At 38.6% G+C, this 14,568-nt stretch overlaps 1 protein-coding gene across 1 annotated transcript in view; it reads left to right on the forward strand.

Annotated features, from left to right (window-relative positions):
* Positions 1-10,715: 10,715 nt before the first annotated feature.
* nkx2.2a (NK2 homeobox 2a) overlaps positions 10,716-14,568 on the forward strand; it is a 7,969-nt gene continuing 4,116 nt past the window's right edge. The window contains exon 1 of the mRNA XM_008399559.2: positions 10,716-10,733. The gene's annotated coding sequence lies outside the window, so the exon portion shown is untranslated. The remainder of the gene's footprint in view (positions 10,734-14,568) is intronic.

Consider the following 14,568-nt stretch of genomic DNA (forward strand, 5'->3'; position numbering starts at 1 on the left):
GATATTAGAAAAGCTTAGACAGTGTGCACATGTTTGCATATTCAAGTAGAACGCTTTTTTTTCAGAATTCTCAGTTCTTAAGTTCTCAATTTAAACTTTGTAGTCAGGTCTCTTGGAAGATGAAAATTCCAGTAATCTTAGTGTTTTTCAACAGAAATCAGGGTGAATAAAGACCTTGTTTTCCAGTTTGATCATTAATTCAAAGTGTAATAACACCACAGGACAGGAAAAAAAAAAAAGGTGAAAGATGAAGGACACCAAAGCAAAGCAGCCAGCGGTCTATAAAAACACAGAATCTTCCTCTCAACAACCGCGTCCTTGAGATGCAGATCAACCGTGATCACCTGACAGTTCAGGACACAGGAAGGGCTAAGCTCTTGTCGACCTCTTAGAGCCAGCCTAGCAACACCCTCTGTCCTTTTTGTCTCTCTCTCTCTCTCTCTCCGGACACCCATGCACTGTCTTTCTCATCTTCACCACCTCCCCCAGGCCTCCCACCCAGACCCTCAACCCTTGGAGAACGCCGCCAAACCAACGCAGTAACAAGGAGCTTCTGAATGGACCTGAACTGGCCTTTGTCTGGCCCTGCTGCAAAGTCCCTTTATTTACACAGTCTTTAACGCTATATGTTTTCTTGCCGCTTAATTGCATTGGCCTTTGCTGCCCCTTGGTCAATCAATACCTCCTCTCCAATGACATCAGCCGGCCTATTCATCCAGGTGATGGGAGTTTTGTGGGAAGGTCGGTGGGAAACAGCATCCATCCATCCATCCATCCATCCATCCATCTATCTATCTATCTATCTATCTATCTATCTATCTATCTATCTATCTATCTATCTATCTATCTATCTATCTATCTATCTATCTATCTATCTATCNTCTATCTATCTATCTATCTATCTATCTATCTATCTATCTATCTATCTATCTATCTATCTATCTATCTATCTATCTATCTATCTATCTATCTATCTGTCTGTCTGTCTGTCTGTCTGTCTGTCTGTCTGTCTGTCTGTCTGTCTGTCTGTCTGTCTGTCTGTCTGTCAGTCCGTCCGTCCGTCCGTCCGTCCGTCCGTCCGTCCGTCCGTCCGTCCGTCCGTCCGTCTGTCTGTCTGTCCGTCTGTCTGTCTGTCTGTCTGTGCTGAAGAACAACATCCCCATATCACATATTAGTGATCAGGGTAACGTGAATTTAGTTGTACATCATCACTTAAGGAGTTGCCGATTTTGAGCCGGAACAATTCAACTTTGATTCATGCCACAGTCAGCGCCATCAAAACAACATTTTCTGAACTTTGCAAAGAGAAGGGGTTGACATGCCATCACCACTCCCGAATGCGTGTGACCAACACATTAATCATAAGAGGTCCAATCCTCTCCTGTGTCCAATTCAGCGGCGATTCTCTAGTGCAGCACTGTGGTAATGTTTAGACAGAGCTGGGCATAATTATCTTTTTTGTGTACTTTAATAAGGAGACATCCGAGTGCTAGGATGACAGGAGTGCACATGCACACGCCACCAAACTACCGTACAGTGATATTATCCCCTTCATTCTGTGTAATTAAAACATAAATAATTAAATGCCACTAACTAACGTAACTCATATGCAAATTTAGATGATTTAGTGAGTTGAAGAACACAGGGATTTTTTTTTTTTTTTTTTTTTGCCAAATGGGGGCCATTTAAAGCTGACCTTTGGAAATGTTATTTTGAATGCAATGTGATGGCGCTGTTTAATTTGAAGAGGTGCTTATCCCAAAGTCAACATCTTACTTCTGTTTTCCTGACGCACACTCAGTCACCATATATTAGGCAGTAGCCTGGCAACCACAAGAGTAGAGTCGTACCAAATGGATATGTTTGCAATATGACGGGCCCAGTGCACTCCTTACTGCTGACCTGCCTGCCATTTTGTTTCTGTCCTGTGAAGGTGTCAGTGATAAACGTTACCTTGTCTCAGCAGGTGTGCCTGTATGGAGGGCCCTGCGGCACGGAGGGGGTCACCAACCCCAACAGTTTTTTTCCCCAGTTATTTGAATAATGGGCCATTAGGACGGCTGGATATCCAATGTTAAAGTAGCCGTATGTGTCTCCTGGATAAAAGACATAATTACCTGAAAGAGGGAGGATGTGTTGGTGCACACTTTTCCTCAGCTGGGCTGCAAGGCTCAGAAACTGGCACACACTCCTGCCATTAGATGGCGACAAAGGGAAAGAGTAGAGTTGTTTTCAAGAGGTGAAAAGACTCATCAAGGATTACACACACAAACAGCAGCACAAATGTTCTGAAAATGTTAATGCAAAATCAAATTAGGAACACCAATTATATCTTTAAAAAGAAGTTTTGAAAAACTTTCAGATTAGCCATAATTTGGGACATTTAAATCCATTTAAGTAGAATGCCATTTGATTCTTCTACTTCTTTTCTGATACGGGACTTTTTTTTCCAGATTCATATTATATTTATAAAAACCGATTACAGTTCTCACAATGAATGTTTTCCTAGAACACACCATACATATTTAAAGCCATTTTTAATATTGTCTTTGTTGAATTTCATAGTATCATGATGAAGAGAGAGTTGGCAATTTGTTTTAAAAGGAGGAAGAGCTGTCCTTTTTTATCATCATTGTGGATCCCTTTTGCCTTTCAGAAACCTGGTTCAAGAGAGACTTGCCTTGCTTTCACCGAAAACGTGGATACAAAATTTAGAGTAGTATTCATATGAACTACAAAGATTGCCAATTAAAGATGAGTTCTTTATCATTTATGTGCCCTTGGGTTTTTATTCCTCAATTGCTATCACCTTATAAAAGCATCCTTTTAGTGCAAAGAATGGAAGCCCATTTTCATGACCTCCTCTAATGCATTTCCATCCATCTTCACTGCCTCAAAAAAAGTTTTCACCTCTCTACAAAACATGTTAATTGCCATCATGAGCCTGGTATAAAGAAAATATCTACACGTTAATTATCCAAATATGTTGGCAACCCATCTGCAGAAAGCCATTGAAATTACTAAATTGTGTTTTCTCCTTTTCGGCTTTCATTTTGGACACATTGTTAATCAAAAGGCTTCAGAAATGTGCAGATGGGTAATCCTTATGTTTGCAAGGAGCAGCTTGGTTCAAGGTGACTGTTCCATGCTCCCAAGCCCTTCTGTTTCTCCCATTGTGTTACTTTGGTTACATATCCTGATGGGCTGTTCACTGTACCCAAATAGGGACTTTGCTTGCACACATGCAGACTCCCACATAGGAAAAAAAAAAAAAAAACTCACACAGTTGTAAAGATTCATGCACTCTTCTCTACATGCAGCTGAAGCTATAACCACAGTGGTATAATTGATTTTTATTTATGGTTCACTAATTAGAGTCAGGCTTTAAGGTATAAAAAGTGTTTTCTTAGAGTAAGAGAAGAGTTTTCTTGCCTAAAACACGAATAATTATGCAGAAAATAAATAGCTGAAAGTTACAACGCAACAAAGCAAACTGAATGCTTAACCTTTTAGATTTTATGTGGCACACTGACATAAAATTTAATAAATCTTTCAAATTAATGTTTTTTTTTGTGCCTATAACCAAATATTAAACAAGTCGAGGAAACTTGTTTTAAGGACGTATTATCATCTTTACGTGATTCATGTTATTCTCTGTATCTCTAAGCTAATTCGGTTCTGACATTTAAAGCATTGGATTTTCAGAATTACTTTAAGGTGTATCTCCGGCTTGTTAAGCTGGAGATACAGCTTAACAAACCAAATTCAAGACCTGAAAATTTCAAAAATATGTTGATTTCATTTTTTTTTTTTTTTCAATTTGATTTCCTTAAAAGAATTTGACTTAGGGACACTAATATGATCATTTTACATTTACTATAGCTATCAATTTGCACTACAATACAGAGTGAAAGAGTAAAAATGGAAAGAAGTTCTACTTTCAATGAAACCTTGTGTTGCTCTTATAACTTCTGGAAGATTTTATTGTGTCATGCAACAGTAGCATTTCTTTATGGTTTTGCATTGGGTTTTTTTTTTTTTTTCTACTAAATGTATATGGTATGGTAAGGTAAGGTAAGGTAATTTTATTTAAATAGCACATTTTCAGCAACAAGGCAATTCAAAGTACTTTACATGAGTTAAAAGGAAATACAAACAAAATAACACACCAAAAGAAAGAAAAAAGAGGAAAGAAAACTAATCGAATGTTGTTAATATTCTAAGTTTACAAACCCAAGGATCAGTTAAAATGTCTAAAGAAGCGAATAGTGAAGCACAGCAGTGTCTCAGAGATTCTTCGGGGCTGTCATGCATCCTTTAACACAAGATACTTGCATAATGTGAAGGGAAAGAAGAACAGAAGAATGCGATCAAGTATGAGAAAATTCTAGGATAAAATGCTGGCTGTGAAGAAGCCTTAGCTTGAGCGTCATTGGACCTTGGCTTTTTTTTTCCTGTGAGATGTCTTAAAAAATAAAAGGGTGGCTGCCATAGTTTCCTTAACTTGAACTTTTTAGAACACTTCTGGTGGAATGTGAAAGGGTCGACTGCAACACAACAAAGAAAAAAGAATGTAACTGAACTGGACATGGCAAGGAAGCAAATGCTTAGATGATTTGTTAACCTCATTGTTGCTGTAAAATACAAGAGAAATCCTCCACTTGACATACCTGCAAGAACTCCTTCTATACTTTGTTCTCTCAGCTTTAGGGTACTGTTAATTTCTGTTTGCTTAATAAAGTTCAAACACTTAAGTCGCTCTGTTGGATTTTTTGCGCACTAAGTGAAATTCTAAGATTTCCTGTGTTACCTTTGCCAAAGAGGTTTTAGAAACGTATTTCATGGAAAGATACATTTGTAAGAATGAACGACCTTCATGTCTCCCCTTTTATAATTTCAATTTGTTTTGTCAATCTTTGGGTTTCTATTGAAAAACAAGAGTTATATTCATGCAGCCCTGCTTCAGGGCAGACACACTGTGGAAGGTAACAGACAATATCTTTGTAGTGCTTTGAAACCTTTTCTCAAAAGCGGTTCTGTTCTGCTGAAGAGAAGACGCGAGGCCAACCTCGGGTTTGCTTCCAATGATCTATCCTTGACTTATACTTTTTTGTTTTGGAGAATGGCGGTACTGGAAGATTAAAGTAACTGCACTATTACTATCAGTATTTCTTAGCTTTAAGTTTTCACAGAAGATTCAAAATATCTCCCGCAAATTTACACAGGCCGTCTGCATTGACAGACTATCAGATCTGATCCACTTTAAGGCTCGTCCCAATTCATTTGCAGGTCTTTATTCATTCACAATTTGATTTGAAAGGGTTTTTCAAAGGCCTCTCCAACAGAGAATGCTTCTTACTGTAAAGGTGGTGTAGCCCCTCGCAGCTAAATGACCTTATTGTCTCTAAACCTGTGGCGAGCTGCACCTCTCACAGCAGTACCGTCTCTAACCAAAACATAAAACTCAATAACAACACCACCATAAGAAACCAGACCCATTTCTACTTTTAGGAAAATGATGAGAGTTATATATCATACCTAAAGGATCAATATATTATATATTATACCAAATGGATCATATGTAACACATACCGTAAGTTAAGTTTTTTTTTTTCTTAAATAGCACCACCAACTTGCACAGATTTGAATTGTAACACATACGTCACGTTAATATTTCCGTATTAGGAAATGAATTGCCTAAGCATTTTCTTGCTTATTGGCACAAAATTTACTTTTTATTTGCAACTTCCTAACATGTCTGATGCTTTTTCTGGTCAAGACATTCTTCATTGCCAGTCTTCGAAACTCCAAAGTATTTTCTACAAAGTGTTTCTACTTTCATTAATGAACGGGAATTCAAATGGAAAGGAGAATAAGAATTCATCAGCAAAAACTTTGTAAGTGCAGTAAAATTAAAAGGTTATTATTATTATTATTATTATTATTATTATTATTATTATTATTATTATTATTATTATTATTATTATTACTCCCAAATGAGATCTTCTTCCTATTGCCACCGCAATGAACATAAAAATCACGGAGAATTTCATAGGATGAGTAGCAGGCCCAGATTTTTAATCTCCAACAGTGGGGACAGCCCTACTGAGTTGTGTTTGCTCATCAAAGGAGTTGTATTCATCTGTGATGATATCTAGGCATTATTTCTGCCAAACATATCAAGCCAAGAACAGATTCTCCAATACTTATCTTTCACAATTCTATTTGACAAATCTAAACTCACATCGTAGAGATGCCAATAAGATCTGAAATCTGATTTGTGATGCGTTGTCTTCCACTCTTGGACAATTTGCCAAATGTCAGGAAATTGAGAATATTGCAAAAATGTTTGAAGACCCATATGCAGGTAGATGCCTATTAATATTTATATTTCTTTAACCATGGTGTTAATATTTCAGTCACTGTTAGATTCTTGTACACTATTTAAATTTGCATGTTCCAATGTCAATTACGACATTTCTTATGAGGCGAACTTTCTGTTGTCCTACACTGGATCTCATCAGCAGATTTGGGGCATGGTATCCTGTATGTGCTCTAAGGGTTTAAAAACTTTTATTTCTCCAAGAAAATTTTTGCCCTGGCTTTTGCTTTCCAAGGTTGATTTGGCCTGCATGTGGTTCTGTATATAAATCATTGGATTCACGTGTATCTGAATTGCTAGACCCATTTGGTTCTTCACTCACCAAATCTTTGTTGGGGATGTAATTAGGGTGTTTGTGACGTACATTTGAGCTAATTTAACAACTCTCAAACTCTCTGTCATGCCCAGTGGTGAACTCTAACGCATCTTGAACACTATATTCAGTGGTGCAACTACACATTATTCAGGTGGATGCGAAAACATAGATCGGCGTCTATGTCTATTCACTCTCAATATTGGACAAAGCTGGAGAGGATATAACAAGGCCAGTCTAGCCAACTGACAAGCAAAGCAAACACAGACTAAGAAAATCAGCTAACTGCAACTAGTTAAATGAAAGCTGCAACAAAAAATACGTTAGTTATTTTTCCAAGTATAACTAAATAAAATCTAGAACTTGTCAAGTGACTGTTTCTCAGTTGATAAGTGTGAAGATGCTTGGGTGCTCCAAATTAGAACTGCAATGCAAAACCTTTGAAAGAAAATGAAGGAACTTAAAGTTTCAAGAACTTTAGGGAAAGAACAAGTGGAAATAGGGCCTGATATGGGTGAGACAGTCTCAGAACCACTAGTGGTTATGTCCATCTGGAGGACTCTCCTAGATTCAGAACCAGGTGACCTGCTTGAAGAAAGTCTCTGAGAATGAAATTCTCAGAAGGACATCCATAAAAAAAATTAATAACCTAACCTGATATATTTAGCAAAACATGAAATGCAACCATAGCTCTGAGCAGTAGCCAAAGAAGAAATTGGAGAAGATTTGCATTGTAAGGCCCTTTCACATCCACTCCTAAGAAGATCTGACTTCTGCTTGGACTTTGTCCACCAGGACGGCTTAAAGTGCTTCATAACAAACATCCTATATGTTAACGGGAGTGTAAAGTTTGTAAAATACAGTGTTCCTCGTTTATGCTATCAGAAGAAATTGTCAGTGGGAGATTTTACCCAAACAATTTCAAGATTGTAGAGAAAAACATCTTAGTATGAGAAACATGGTCTATTTTGGCCAAACTAAGAGTTGATTTGGTTTAAGTCGTACAATTCAGCTAGTCAGCGGAAATGGGCTTCAGATCAGAGAGTTTCCGGAGATTAAAGGTGAAAACTTAATTGTTGATTTACACTACAGTGGCTATAACAGCGATATAATGTTTCCACCTTGAAAAGATAATTGAAGTCCACAGCGTTGGAATCAACACCTTTAGGAGACCTTTTTGCTTGTTGAAGCCACATAAGTGTATAATGATAAAGCTGTCTAAGATCAAGGCAGCTTTAGAGACATAAATCTGGTCCTTGCCTTTCAATTTGTTAACAGTACTTACAGCATCTTGAAGGATATAGATCCGGCCAGTTTCTTCATTTGTGTCTTTGGATTTCCGCAGCTATAGCATCCACATTATCCAGGCTTTAGAATGGCATCTGACTCAGTCTGATGGTTCTTAAGAGAAGATTGTGATTATTTAGGTCTTCATCATTATTTGCGGCTAAAAGGTTTTCACACGTCTTACCCAGACAGGGCCTTTTCTTTTATAACTGCATTGCTCGGGGGCCAACAGGCATACAGAACATGTTGGCTGGCCCGTGACCTCAGCAGCAGCATTTACAAATGGCTATATGGCTCCTCAAGGCTGAGCACTGACCTCGCACCAAAGGCTTAGCTCTGAAAAAGAGGTATTCGAGTATAAAGTTATTCATGTCAAGTAATGCCCACAAAACCCTTCCATGCAACCCATAAATCTGATATTTTGATGGAAAATACCAGACATTTCATGGGTGCCCTTGAGGAACTTTTTTTTTCTTTCGCTCAGTTAACACTTGGACAGAACTCACCACTTTCACTCTCATTGTTCTGTTTCTTTTCTTCATCCTCACTTTGTAATAGCAGGGCAAAAATGTTAAGTTTCATCACCCTGCACTCAACTGCTCCTCAAATTCACAATGTTCTGTTGTCATTTGAGAGATGGGCTATTTCACAACTGCGCAGAATTGGACACTTTGTTGGAGAACAACTCAGTTCCTCTTACCAAGAGCTAAAAACTGCCATCTACTCGCCTTAATGCGGAGGACTTTGTGATCTAAACCTCGGTGAGTGCATGTATTTGTGAGAAAAAAAATTACCCAAGCCTTTCATGCTGATGGGACTGGCTATGATCGCTTATGAGAACAAGTGCGTCCTCAGGTTTAATTAAACTTTTTTTTTTTTCAAAGTGTATCTTCCTGGTGAAATCAACCTCATCCATTCCTGCATTTGTGTGTCGAGAAGCTTGCCCTCTTTTAGTCCTCCTTGAGCAGTCGATACATTAAAACTTGAACTGATTGATTTCAGAATAGCTGTGGCATCAGTGTTCTTACAAAGCCATTAACCACATCTGAAGTATGTTAGTCATCAAGCTCTGGGCCTGGGATTGATAATAGCTTGACCGCCAAGGCCTATCTTACCCATCCTTTTTGCAGGAGGTCTTGTATTTAGCACCTAGAGCACTTGTGGCACATCTCAAACAGCGCGGGGGCATTCACAGAGCGGCTGAGTGGAAAGCTTTCTTTTTTTTTTTTTTTTTTTTTCACATTTGTCTCAACCTCATGAATACATTCCAACTCTAACTAACTGCTTTGCCTTAATGTGGAATTTCAAAGAAGGTATGAGGCCAATTTATTTATATGTATTCTCAGCATCTTAGTGATACTCTTGAAGACAGCAGCGGTAGGCATGATAATCTCTGTCTTTCATCAGCAAAGTGGCCCAGCACAAAACCCATCAGTAGTGTATTCTCTATTGATTGATGGTCGCTCCTGCTCTACTAGGCAACACCATTATCATCATGCATAGATTCCAGGCTGCCCACAATAAAATCATTGTCTTGATTTCAGGTATTCACTCTCAACGTGTCATTATAGCACAATTGGTGTTTGCCTCATATTGCTTTCTTCCTGCCTGGACAATTACCTGCATTCCCCGCCATCATCTTTACACACGTGAGGCAATATTCACACAGGAAAAAAAAATGTGGCCTCTCCTCTGCTCATCTTTAGAAGCAACAGGTGTGAAGTTGGCTTAAGGAGACCTATTTTACCTTGGAAAAAAAAAAAAAACATTCCAAATTTTAAATTTCTTTCAAAATGTTTAAATACTCCCATAAGATGTGCATTAAACAGGACTTGATAAAAATGTATTATAGTTAGCAAAATATGAGAAAAAGCCCCTGAAAAGTCTACTTAAATCATCAAAATGTGTTTTAACGCAACAGATTGACTGTTATTATTAATAATAATAATAATAATAATAATAATAATAATAATAATAATAATAATAATAATAATAATAATAAATCATTATTATTATTAATATTATTATTATTATTATAGTTAACTCTGCTTGCTCTCACTGTTCCAGGTGTTTCCATTGTGGATGTTGCCAATATGTGTTAGTCGCATGTCCCTCCTGGGAGCTGACCTGGTTATCAATCATTGTATCAGGGTATCTAATGTAAACGCAACTGTGGTGTGGATAACATGCCACATCTGCTCTTTAGACTGCGCCGCTTCTTGGTTACCAAGCGATTTATTAGAGCGCCTGGGTGAGGAATAATAGGTGGCGGCGTAAAGACCAACCGGCAGCGCTTCCATAGGCGCACAATTATCTCTTAAAACAAGCTGTTGCGACAATATCATTTACCGTCATTGCGCACCGGATGGTTCCGTGTCCCCCCAAAAAAAACATCTCGAAAGGAGAAAACTTGCCATGTGGGTTTAAAAGCACCGTGCTCTGGAGGGGGATGTTGTGTTTGCGCTCAGGGCCAATTTATTGCAGATGAACATATGGCCAATATTTTGTCTCACGTCACACCAAGGGGGAAAACAAACACCGCACAATGTTAGCGAGTCAGCAAGTGCACAGCCACTTGGCCAGCTATGCAAACGCTCTTTGACAATATGAGAAGAGGAGCACTTGCTTTCTGGGTATATAAACCACATCAGGCTTATCTCTGCACGCACTCCTGACTCCCATTTGGAGATATTTCATTAACTCTGCTGCGCTGTCCTAACGCTGCCAACACAGAGACACCTTCCAGTTTAGGTAAGCGCATTGGCTGCTCCAGTCAGCTTTGCACACCGTCATTTGTGGTGGTACCTCTTCACGGAGACAGCTGGTTTTCTTTGTCTAGCATTGCTTGTTTTCTTTTATTAAAATAACTTTGAGCTACATACATCTTGATAAGAAGGACCCTGATAAGGCTGCGTTTTCATTCTGTCTTTGGCCAGTCTGTGTTTGGTACAGGCCCAGTCTGTGGTTTTAGGGCACAGTAGCTGGTGAATCATTACGCACTCACCTGAGGAGTCCATGCTTGGTTGGGCATTGTTGTTGAGATCAGAGTGGCCTGCACCTTCGAAGGCTAATGGTTCTCAAGGCTAATGATGTGGGCAAACCTCCAACAAAAGTAAAACCTAATCCTAACAAACAGAAAATAACTCTTTTATGCAGATTAAAGAAACGCAGGCTTTCTGCGGGAATACAAAATAAAAAGTTCCTTTAGTGATTTAGATCAGAGTCACAATTTAAGTAACTCAAAATGCAACTGCACCTTAGCGTTGTTATTCAGACTATTTTCTGTAATTAATCAAATTAACTTTGGAGATAGGTTGTTACCTAGAACAATGAGCGTCAGGTTTCTGGATTATTTTTTGCTAAATTATAAATGAATCAAGATAGCATTTACGCCTCCAAAAAATATCCACGTTCAGATGCATCTAGTGACTAAACAGGAGGAAGTGATTGAAGGTCTTTCTGGACACATTTTCTTTGTTTTCTTTTTGATTTTTATTCGTTCTTGTTTTCATTCGTTTTAAATCAATTTTGTCCTCATTTGAGAATGTCGAATTGATTTATGGAATCGATTAGTTAATAAAAATAACTTAAATATCTAAATTTAACACAAAAGTAGTTCTCCCGTCTCACTAAGACATATTAGATAAGTTTATTCCCTTTTGTGATTTAATCAAGTCAGGTATAGTGAAAGAAGAATGACTTTTCCCCCCTGTATTCAATTCTTTGAAAACTTTACAAAGTGGAGATCAAGACTTTTACAACCCAGCTGTATGTACTGTATTGTATCGTATAACTGTTAGTGAAACAAAACTGTGCCACTGGATAGTTTCTTTAAATGAATGATGAAACATTAAAAGAAAAATAATGTGCCTTGTGCAGTTTAATGACCATAACCTCTCCACCAGTTGTACAGGCTTATGCGCCTGTACAACCGACATATCGTTGCCTTCAAGTTGTTTAATCTAACGTTCACCCCCTGTTGTTTCTTAATTTTACCGGTAGAGACCGCTAGAGCTCTACAGATGTCAACAGCTGTTAATGTTATTGCCACTCTCACAAACAAGACAACTCACAAGGAGGATAAGTTATCTGCTGTTTCTTGTGCCATTCAGAAGCAGCCACATCAAAGCCTCCTAAAGAAATTTTTTTAATGTTATTTCAATAGTTTTTGGTGTGTGTTTTTTTTTTATGGCATTAATATCGTCCTGTTACAAGTAATGTTTGCCTCTTTGAATAGGAATCTGAGCTGAGTTCCCCCCCTCATAAGTGCCAGTACCAGTGCGACACTGAAAGAAGGAAGTGATTAAAAAATAATAAGCGTCTTTTTTTTTTTTCCAGCGATTCGTCTTTACACACACAGGGGAAAGATTAGGGCGAATGGCTCAGCGTGGCATGAAATTCGGCGTTACAAATAAACTGGTGGTTTAACAAATGAAGGCATCTCCTCGGGTCATGGGCGCGACTCCATAATCTCGCAGTGACATGTTTAATCATTATAGAAAGGAAGACGAATAAAGCTCTTTTTTTTTTTTTTGCCTGGAAGGGAAGGAAGGTTGGCTTTCTGAGGAATAAAAAAAAAAGAATCTTCCCCTGAAGCAAAGTGTCCCCGGGCTATCTTGGCCGCAATAAATAAAGCAGCACCCGACTTTACCTTCCTTTAATATATTGGCTTTTAATCATAGGAGGGCTTGTCACTCTGTACATTTATCACGGCTGCCCTGAGGCAGGCGGGGTTACCTTTATCAAAGCCCAACTCCTTCCCTCAGGCGTCCCAACACGCTGAAACTCAGCGATTAAAAGGGGAAGCACTGATCAACATTATTATGGATCCTCCCGCGGCATTCTTATTTGCGCTTTCAATCGAAAGATGTATTCAATCAGGCATATAAGCCCCCCCCCTCCCCCTTTCTTTACTTATTTGAGAACAATCGTGGGCATGAATTTTTAGGAGGGAATTATAATTAATCAGCCTGGATTCAAGTTTTTTTTATTTTTATTATTATTATTATTATTATTATCATCATTTTTTGAGGGAGGATTTGTCCGAAATATTAATTGTTTTTTGAATGACTATGGCATTGAATGAAAACACAACGAGCTTGAATACTGATCCAGTCTGCTCTGCAGCTCACATTAAAATGGGAACAATGGTTTTAGAGTGGTGACAGCAGGAATGATCAGATGAAACAAACAAACAAAACAAAAAAACAACAACAACAGATTGTTCTTGTGCATGCACTCTGAGCAGTTTGCTGCACAAAAAGTCATTTGAGAAATTGTGTCCTATACGTTTCTGCAGCGAAGTGATATAATACAGCAACTTTGCACCTCCTTTGTTGTCCTCTAAATCCTGACACATCTGCACCTGAGAGGCCCTCCCTAAGCATTATCTTCTGTGAGGAGTCACTCGGTCTCCACAGAGCTACAGCTGCAAAATTGCTTTAACTTTGAGCCTGTGACGGAGGCTGCCTTTAAAAAAAATGTTGCGTCCCCAATAATAGTGAAAAAGAAAACAAGCCATAAGAAACGCAGCACGTATCTGTTACAATGCATATCAATTTGTACATAATGAACAACTTGTTACTATGTTGTTGTTTTTTTTTTTTAAATATATATATATATATATATATATTTTTCTAAATGCAGATTTGCGCGTTCAATATCTTATATGTTAAACTGGAAGCGATTTTATGTCAAGACATCCTCTTTTGCAAAAGATAAAATAAAAAAATAAATAAAAACAGTCTGTACACTGGCCACTGTCACAGAGGCGAGAGGCCTGTTTGAACTACCTGCGAAAGTAAACAGGTAAACACAGTGCGATAGGCTCTCCAAGTGGAGTGCGTCCACTTAGCCAGTGCACATTTACCTTTTCTTTAGGAAACCCTCGGCTCAATTGATCAAATAGCAGCTTGGTATATCCCCAGCAACTGAGCAGAGTCTGGAGCCCAGTGCCTTAAACCAAAAAAAAAAAGAAACACTGCTACTTCCCTCCCCCGCCCTCACACCTCCTTCCTTGTCACCGTCGCGGGATGTCACGGGTGACAACCCAGCGTGCTCAAACATACCCTGATTTGGCTCCACGCACTTTTTAAGGCACTGAGTAAATCTCAGCGAAATAAAGCCCCGCATGGGCCAAGAGAGTTTCCTGATGAGGTGCGCGCACTGAGTCCCATGCTGCCTGTCTGGGCCGTTCCCCCGTGATGCGTGAAGCTCCCTGGGTGTCTGCTGTGGGTTTGCATGTCCCTTCACAGTTCGGATTTAGCTGTGCAGCATTACTCGCTGGATCAGGTCAGTAACCTCTCTCTCCCCCAGCACAGAGAGGCTCAGGCTCAGGCTCAGCTCCAGTTTGTCCATGCAGCCCGCTCAGCTCAAAGGAGTCTTTGTGGGATGTTGAGACTTGTGATTAATTCTGTCAGTCCGGTAAAATATTTACCTCAGGCCCATGCTCTACTTTGAGAACAAAGAGGGATTGAAGGCAATATCTAAACATGTATTATTATTATTATTATTATTATTATTATTATTATTATTATTATTATTATTATTATTATTATTATTATTATTATTATTATTATTATTATTA

Source organism: Poecilia reticulata, linkage group LG22 (genome assembly GCF_000633615.1).
Source record: "Poecilia reticulata strain Guanapo linkage group LG22, Guppy_female_1.0+MT, whole genome shotgun sequence".
In the NCBI taxonomy this organism is placed as follows: domain Eukaryota; kingdom Metazoa; phylum Chordata; class Actinopteri; order Cyprinodontiformes; family Poeciliidae; genus Poecilia; species Poecilia reticulata.